Genomic DNA, 9,341 nt, shown 5'->3' with positions numbered 1-9,341 from the left:
CAGAGGAACAATGTGCTGGTCTCTTCAGGATGCCTTCTGTTGGCGTTTATAATCTCTTTTTGGAGAGAGTCTGGACAGGCTCTTGAACCAGAATTGCAGCAAATAGCTTGTTGGTTGTGCACTCCTGTACACAAAAGCAGTCTGTTCCTGGGAAACAGGATGGTGGTGTTAACATGACACTGTGCCCAGTTAATCTTGAGCTTTGGAAAGCTTCCCTGTGCTGTGGCAGTGTCCTGCAAAAGAGCAGGGAGTAGAAAATCCCTTTCCTTCCCAGGGCTTTCACAGCAGCATGCTTGGGGTACCAGTGCTTTGTGAGTTTGAGCTTTTGAAATGTAGCTGTTAGTGCAGTTCCATGGCAGAGGTAAATCCAAAATCCCCTGTAACATGCAGGTAAGAGAGGAGCTGCTGTCCCTGAAATGAGGAGATAGCTACAGGAACTGAATGCTCAGAGCACGTGTTTTGAAGTGTGGCAGAAGTGTGATTCCCTGCTCAGGCTGAACTGTGTTAACAGCTTCTTTTGCTGTTTACCATTCTCACCTTGCCTGGACCTCTTCTGCTGTTCCTGCCTTCAGCTGTACACTTCATCTCCCTCTCACTGTCTTGCACCAACCCTAGTGCTTGCTTGATCACATAATAATCCAGTTCTGCTTGCTTTCCAGCCAAAACCAATTTACTTTCTGGTGTTTTAGTGAGTTGAATTGGCTTTGTGCTGCAATCAAATGTGCACTGGAGCAAGGACTTGGCAGAAGCACATGTCCCACAGGGAAGAAACTGAGGGAGGGATGGGGGAAGAGGGCTACCTCTCTTGGCAGCAGTGAGTGACTGAAACTGAAGCCCTGATGAGAAGTTGCAGTTTGAGACACCACTACCCATCAGTTGCTATGCCTTCTCACTTTGGGGCAGTCATCTGGCTAGCAAAGGCAGCTTAATAGCAGGAGTGTTTCACTGTTTTGTAGTTTTGTTTGTTTCTAATTCCTACTGTTTCTATTTAAAGGTTGTTTCAGCTAGTTTGGCATATTTTAGCCCAAAGATTAGGGTGCCTGCATGAACTCTGTTCTCCTGTCTAGATAACAAATTTTTGGGAAATTGATTCAGCATTTGAATCCAGCAGAGGATATCTGCTCTTGATGGAGGGCATGAGGAATTAAATCTCCCTTCTGATGGGCAGGTTTCATACAAACAGCTGGAAAATCACGAGGAGTCAGGGCTAGAAAGAGACTTTTTTTGGAGGGGCTGAAATATAAGAGCATTCTTGACACTGTTTGCAGGGAGGGGAGAGGAGAGGAGAGGAGAGGAGAGGAGAGGAGAGGAGAGGAGAGGAGAGGAGAGGAGAGGAGAGGAGAGGAGAGGAGAGTTTTGTTAAAGCATTTTTTTTCCTAGGCTGAAAGGGTTCAGGTGTGGCCATTTTGGTTTGGAAGACTGGGTGGAACTGGAGGGATGCTGTTATGAACTGGGTAAAATTCAATGAAGCTGGTGGGCAAAGTAAGTATTTTGAAGACTTTAAAGTCATTATGGAACCAGGTAGCTGAATAACAGAGTCACAACCAACCCAGAATTACAAGGTGAGATCTACATAAAAAAAACCCGTTAACTCTATGACATAAGGGTTTTTCCCTGGAAACTCATAAAGAATATACAAGATAGGTAGTGACTGCTGGAGTTGCCTATATATGACATAAGAACCAGTGAAACAAGCCACAGAAAATCATGCTGACTAGGGAAAAACATTCAAATGTAAGAGTAAGAGTGTGTTAATAAGGAGAAAATAATGAAGGGATTAGATACTGTATGGGCTAAATTTAAATGACAACCACCAAGGAAAAAGATCAGATCATTTGTTCTTACGTTATTGCAGGTGAAAGGATGCTGTGTTGTGTGTAAGCAGATGGGTTTATATCAAAGATACACTCGATTCTGTCATCAAATTCTCTTTGTAATAGAAATAACCTTTGGGATTGAATTTTGGCTAGCTGATGAAGTCCAGAGGGACTGATGTGCAGAAAATGAAGTGTGAACAGTTTCGTTTGTTTTCTTTTTTTTCCTGGTAATTTACTCGAGTAGGTCACATCTGTGCCTTGGATCAATGTAGTCCTGGATACATGTTCCTGCCTAACAAAACAAAACACAATGAAACAAAACAAAACAAAAAACCTAAAACCTAATCTAGGTACAGGGTACAAGGTGCTATAAATAGATCTCCAGGGACAGATTTCTCCATCCAGACAGGCAGGCAGGGCACCACTGGAGTCTGTTCAGTCTGACAGGAACACTAAGCTCCTGAGATCAGCAGGACTAAAATTAGCTTTGGAACACTATTTTCTACCCTTGTGCTGCTGCTTTTGTATGAAATCTGTTGTTTATTGCTATAAACAACAAGAAAAGAATTTGGATTGAAGGCTTTTTTTTTGTTTTTCTTTCTTAAGGAGATTTTGAAATCCATGGTCTTTGGAATGGAAGGTAAATTGAGTTTGGGAACTAAGTAATTGGTTATGTGTGGTCAATTTTTTTCTGTGCTAATGACAAAAAAATCACAACACTGAAAATTTCTTCAGGAAAAGAAATGTAGACAGTCACGACTGATTTAATATTAATATTGTATCCTTAGTGTGTGCTGTTATAAATACTTAATTTTAAAAGCAATGGGACCAGTCCTTGGACTTCTTTTATTTTTGTCTTTGGAAATGTGTGAATGTTTTGTTGGTAGTTATTTCTCTTACAAGAAGTCCTTCCCAGCATCTTCTGAGTAACTGTCTAGTTCTGATTTAGAGATCTTACAACACGGCTTTCTGAAGAGAGGGATTTTGTCTCACTGAATGTAGACCCTGACTGGGGAATAGCCAGTTTCTGGGACTCATCCAAAACAGGCTGAAGGCAGTGAGGATGTTTCTATTGAAGCCTTGAATCCTAAAAGGCTGTTATCTGTGGGCCCCTTCATATTTACATCAGCTTGAAGTACAGAGCTGTAACACCAGCCTCGGTTATGCTCTGCATCACCACAGCTGTCACTTTCATGCTGGCTTTCCTCAAGTTCTTCTGTTGCTGGCCACCCAAGATGTATCTGAAACCTTATCATTCATTTTCTTTTTCCCTGTTCCTAAATGGAGTTGTAGTAGGCTAAAGCCATTTTTTTCCCTTCTAAAATGTTGAGCAAAACCAAAATGGCTTTTGAAGTCTGAGAAATTGTTAGCATTAAAATTGCTCCCTCATTTCTTAACAACCCATTCTCACAAATTCCAATCTGTATTGTGCTGAACTTGGGGGAACCCTTGTCTGTGTAGATCTTGGAGACTGTCTGCAACTCCATACTTAGTTTTTTGTACTAATTTTCCCTCTTCAATGTGAAAATATGTCGGGACTGAAATTTGCTGTCAGAGGACTTTTAGACCCTTGTGTAGATTTCTGCAATCTTGAATGCTGTAAAATTCACATGGTGGAACTTTGTGCAGCGCTTTTTGTCTTGACTGTCCCAGAGGTCTCAGTAGTCCTGGGCTTCTGATTCTGCCTGCCAGTTTGCAAATGGCACAAAATTGCAGCAAGAGCAGCTATCTGGGAGCTCAGGCCACTTCCCTGTCTCTTGGCATGAATCCATTGCATTCCATTTTATATTAGTAAAATATTTATGAAGTTTTATTAACATGATAGGGGCTCTTGTTCTTTCACAAGTAGCAATTATGAACAGCCTGCCTTTTCTCCGTTTTAATCTACTCTCCCATCTAGTCTTTTTCTTTTCTCATCTGGACACAGATAAAATCCAATAACAGGGTATTTATTTTGTGGATAAAACTATCAGAATTGGAGTCATTGGGCAGTCATTGGAAAGACTTCTTGTGCATAGAAAATTTATGAAGGTACAGAGGTGCTGGGTTCAGTAATCGAGCCTTAAAAAGTATTCAAACATTTTGTTCCTGAAGAAAGCACATATTCCTGTGCAGCTCTGAGCTATTTACATCTGGATGGTTTGTCTGGAGCTCTAAACATTGGCAATTGTATGTGTTAAGAAGGAAAAGGGGTATTAAATTTAGGTGTCTTGTTCATGCAAACAATTTGTCACTCTTTCAACCTCCTGAAAAAGAAATGCAACAGTGGCATCCTGTGGCCCAAGCAGTTCATGGCAGGTGGGTTTGGTTTAGGGCAAAATCTGCCACCAAGGTCTTCCTTCACTGAGTGGGAAATGGATCGAGTTGGTTCTAAGTTAGTTTACAGAAGAAGCCCAGAATATTTCAACACAGTGCACATTTAAAACCTGAAGTAAAAAGCTGCTATATACTTTTCAACCAGGATTTTCCACCACTTTATCTTATTCTGCTTATTTTTTTTGCCAAATACGTTGATGTTTGGGACAGAGAGGATGGTTTCAGTTACTCACCAAAGAGACAGGACTTCTACTTTGCTGTCTTTTTGCTGATGAACATGAAGAATAGAGGAGAGACTCCTGTTTCTAATTAACCCACGTTTAGTGCAGCATCCTGGATCTAGAAATGAATGTTTCAGGGAAGTCCAATGAAAAGAAGACAAATGAGAGTTGTTTTCCCTTGCACCTACATCATACCCAAGTGCTCACTCCCGCACACGGTATGTGGGTTACTTGAGCTTTTGGAAGTCTTGGCTTTAACTTGTTTAACTTGGACGGGCTGTGATTTGCTTACCTCCTCACCAGCAGATATTGGCAGCCGTGACCACCAGGCTCTCTCCAAAAGCTCTCAGGCATGCCAGAAGGCACGTTAACGAGGAACATACAGACTCACCTGCAGTCATGTGGGCGATTGGCCAGCAAGCTGCTGATAGCCTCACTTTTACTTCTTCTCCCCCTGGTTTTATGGTGGCTTCTCTTCTGTAAGAAAGGAGGTGTTAAGGTTGTTTCTTTTAAGCCTCTTCCTTCCTACTTACCTTTGCACATAGAGGTGTTAGTTGAAGGCTCAGAATCAGGAAGGAGTGGGGGCAAAATGAAACAACTTTCTCTCGTTTAGTTTTTCATTTTCTCATATCCAGGAGGCTGTGCACATTTTGAGTCATCTATCTTGAGAACTGGAAAAGCAGAGTAGAGGCAGTTGTCCTCTGCTGCCTGTGCGTGGAAAAACCTGTGGGCATTCAGTTTTCTGTTGTGCAGGAAAATCGCCATGTGATGCCTGAAGCAGGAGGCAAGGGAACAAAACCAGCAGCAGGCAGGGGCTCAATTGTTGCCTTTAATAACGAGTCAGTACTCTGAAGATTTTTGTGGAATTGCCTAACCGAGCTTGCACCACAGTTTCTGGACGGTATTAATCCCCGGGCTGCCTCTTAAAACACGGACATGCATGAAAAACAAACAAATGTTGAGACTGGCAGTGGCTCCAGAGATGTTAACCCCGCTCCTTTTTGTCAGTTAAACTGACAAGCCAGATAAGAAGAGCCGGTGTTGGTATCGTCTCTTGCATAACAAACCGCTCTCGACAAAAGAAGCAGCCTCCTGTCAAACGAATTTCCTTTACAACTGCCGAGGGGACTATTTTTAGTTTCATCTGCCATTCTTTACTCCTTAATCATCGGCTTCGCTTTTTCTCAGTTTTTTCTCCCTTTTCCCCCTGCACAGCTAGCTCCGATCCCAGGTACTGCTGATAACTGGCGGCGGAGGAGGGCACTGGGCTCTCGGCTGTTCCCTGTTAGCGTGTCTGTGTGGGATGCTACCGACCTTGCCATGTCGAGCTCAACTCTGACCTGTGCCTCCACCTTCAGAGAAAGGCAAACAGACCATTCTGAATCTGGATGAGGGATATCAAAGACCAGCAACTGAATGAGATCAGTTCTGGACAAGAAAGGGTTTTTTAGCTGAGGCTATGTTCAGAAAAAAAAACATGTTCTAAGTTGCAGGAGTAGATCTACAAATGTCCAGTGTTGAAGTGACATCACAGACACACTGCATCAGGCAGCAAATTCTTCGTATACCATCGGCAAAGCAGAGCAGAACCTGGCTTTTCCACTGAAGATAAAATTAAAGTGCTTTGAGAATGATGGTGTTTATTTCGTTGGTCTTTATTCTGTGGTACTTTTCCTTTTGGTCTGCTTGAGCCACTGCATGTTTGTAGCCTTTTGAGCAGCAGAATAATTCTTGTCTTTTGGCTGAGTTATAAAACAGCAGTCCTGCCTATCTGTAGCCCATTAGAGATTTTGTAGTGCTATTTGCAAGCTTAAGAGGATCTTAAGGCTTTAGTTATTCAGGAAGCAACACTGCTTTGCTCAGTTGAGCACAGTAATTCAGACAGGTCCATCAAACTCCCAGCATCTTTCTACAGCCTAATTCAAGTGAGTTTTTATGTATTCTATACCTTCTTCCTAAAGAGTATGCAAAAGCTTCAAATAATGAATGGTTTCATGCTCGTGGTGCTTCTGTAAAGTACGAGTTTTATACCCATTTTATAGCTGGATTTGAAGAGCACAAAGGCAAAGTGAATAGCCCAAAGTCAAGAGGGAAGTCTCTGGCAGCAGAGGAAATTATGGTTCTGTCACCTGAGGGAACTTAGCAGTACTGAAGTTAGTGTACAAGCTGACATTTTCCAGGGAAGTGCCACAATTCTCATAAGGAAGGAATCACTAGAAATGGTCGAAAGTTTTTACCACCGCTATTTTCTTAACAAATGTGAATTTCCAAATGATACAAGATGCTTGCAGAAAATGTATTTATTTTGAGAAAGTGAAGTAAAATTTATTGGATTTGAACAAGAATGAGTTAGGTTTATAAGGTTTATAATGTAAATGTTCTGATTGGTCTTTTTCTCTAGTGTAAACAAAAACCAAAACCCCAAACAAACAAAACTGCAAAGCAAAACAAAACAAACAAAAAGAAAACCTGGAAAGAAAGCAAAAAAAGAAACCTGCTTTCTCCAATGAAATGAGAATGCTAATGTATTGTTTGTGGAAAATTGAAAGTACATCTTTTTTTAGGCTTTCCTCTCTCCAGTTTTAGTCTTTTCTTTTTAACTGACTAGTGCAAGGGAGACCAATCTCCTTGACCCTAATAAATTTGCACCGTCTCTTTGAAGAGCACTCATTAGCCAAGGAAATTGAGAGAGAGTGAGCTGGGAAAAGGTCTTATGGCTGATGACAGTGGCTCCTTGTGACTTTGGCTGCTTTACTGTCCAGTAGAACAGGGATCTCTTTAGCAATTTTTGCTGGCTCACCTCCTTCCATCGCCTGGGTTCTCATTGTGCAGTAGCCTCCCGATTTGTGCACCTCTGCTGGGATCCCCCTGGTATAATCCCAGTCTATGTATAGCAGAATTATCTGTGGGCTTCTAAAAGGCTGCATACCCCTGGCTGTGGTGTACACAGGACACTGTGCGGCGTACAGTCTGACATAAAATTGTTCCTGCTTTTCTTCTGCCAATATACCATTGCTTTTGACAGTGTAACTCTTTCCTTTCAGCTTTCTTTATCAGGACATTTGTGAAAAATCTATTTCTGATTCTGCTCTTTTCAAATCTCTGAGTTCGATTTTGGTTTAGGAGCTGGAAGTAACACTAAAAGCAAGATTAGTTTTGTGTTTTTGAAGATGCTTGAAAGACTGCCAGACAGCTGTCAGGCTAGTGATGGCTTGTGACACAAAAGCAGACAAGCAAAGGTTCATAATAATTCAAGATCTGTTGAAAACCATATTGAAACATAGCTAGCAGTGAGAGGCTTTTTAAGAGAAAATTTTCATTGTGTATATTCAGACTCAGAAGTGTATTTCAGCCTTGCTGTGGGAAAAATACTTGTGGTTTTAGCTTTATGGGCATCCTTTGAATTTTGCCTCTCTTGCTCAGATTTTCAGAGTTTTCATCCCAGTTCATTTATCCCTGCCTGGCTTCCTGGCAGGGATACTGGCCTTAGGTGTCTGCACATGTGGAGTCCCCATTTCCCTGCTGCCTGGGTAGGTGAGGCCTTTCTTTCATGTATTTATCCACTTGTTCAGTATTTCACTTCCCTGCCTTTCCAGGCTTTTGTTGCTCTACGAAAAGGAGCAATTGAAACTTCTCCTGAATCAGTGGTGTGAGATGTAGCGAGAAACTTCTTGAAGAGCCTGGAAAAAAATCATTTAGGTTCCACTGGGTGAAGTGGGCCTGATCTTCAAAATTTCCCACAGCATGTTAAGAGGATTTGGGCAGAGATCTCAGGAAAAAATGAGAACTTTGCTTTCAGAACGGCCATGAAATGAGAAAGCCAAAGAAAAAAACAAATTTTCCTCTCACACTGTATAAAGGGCTCTCTGCTGAAGAATCACCAGCTGAATGCATATAAGAAGCTGCCAGCAATCATTAAGCTCAATTAACCATATTCTTGTGCCCATGATAACATCTGTGGATTATTTAAACAAAGTGATGGTGGGCAAGGAGGAGAGGAAAATTGAAGAAAAGAGGTTCTGCTGTGAACACTCGTACCACCATCACCCAAGCGATGCTGTAATACAGAAACTGGGTCAGAGACACCCTTCCCCCTCCATGCTGCTGTCAAAGTTATTTGAGTGTCTATTGAAACCCTCACAATAGAAGAGTTTGGCTCCTGCATTTGCTAAGCAAAACTGATTTGTATTTCTTCGTTCAGAAAAAACTGCTGGGTAATTTTCTGAGCAAGTACAATGCGGCAGTTCAGTACATCCCTGAAAGCTGATTTCTTGGTGATTTGTTTTTTGTTTAATAAGACACCAGTGCTTTTATTTAGCATTTCAGAATCAACATGCTGAATCTGCGTTTAGGAGCCTTAAACCTCTCTCGTGCCTCTGTTAGTTTTAGGACCAGCACTGGTAGTCTTCCTTCAAAGTCCAAAAGATTGTGGAAAGTCTCTTGAGAGCTTGTCTTGCTAAAGATTTAAATCTAAGTTAATTTCTTTTTTTGCTTCAAGGATAATTGAAGTAAAATATATTACACAGTGCTCTTCTGGACTCTTCCCACTGCCCTTTTTAATGCTGAATTTGAGTCTTTCATCCTTGTTTACAGCTGTCCCATTAGCAGTCTCAGTCTTCCAGTGTGCTCTGTCTGCTCTGAGATTTTTCTGTCTTGTTCTTCTGGCTTCTTTCAAGGAGACTAGTGGCTCAGCCTTGTCCTGAAAAAAAAAACTAAACTACATTTCATGCTCATAAGGACAGTGTGCACAGATTGTCAGTAAGCACAGGACCTGGGTGTGCTTACTATAAGGAGTGACATTGTTTGGCAGTTGTTGGTAGTCTTTATTCCAAAGGAGACATGAGTGAAGTGAAATAGCAGGGTCCAGGGTTTGAACTTGTTTTCTAAGTTAATAAATTCCCTCATTTCACTTTCCCTCTCTGCTGTCCTTGGCATGCAGGGAAGAATGAGCACATGCCCTCTCAAACATTTTCTTCCCTCATGTAAA

The sequence above is a fragment of the Sylvia atricapilla genome, chromosome 1, assembly GCF_009819655.1.
Source record: "Sylvia atricapilla isolate bSylAtr1 chromosome 1, bSylAtr1.pri, whole genome shotgun sequence".
NCBI classification, from domain to species: Eukaryota; Metazoa; Chordata; class Aves; order Passeriformes; family Sylviidae; genus Sylvia; species Sylvia atricapilla.
This window is presented reverse-complemented; position numbering follows the sequence as displayed.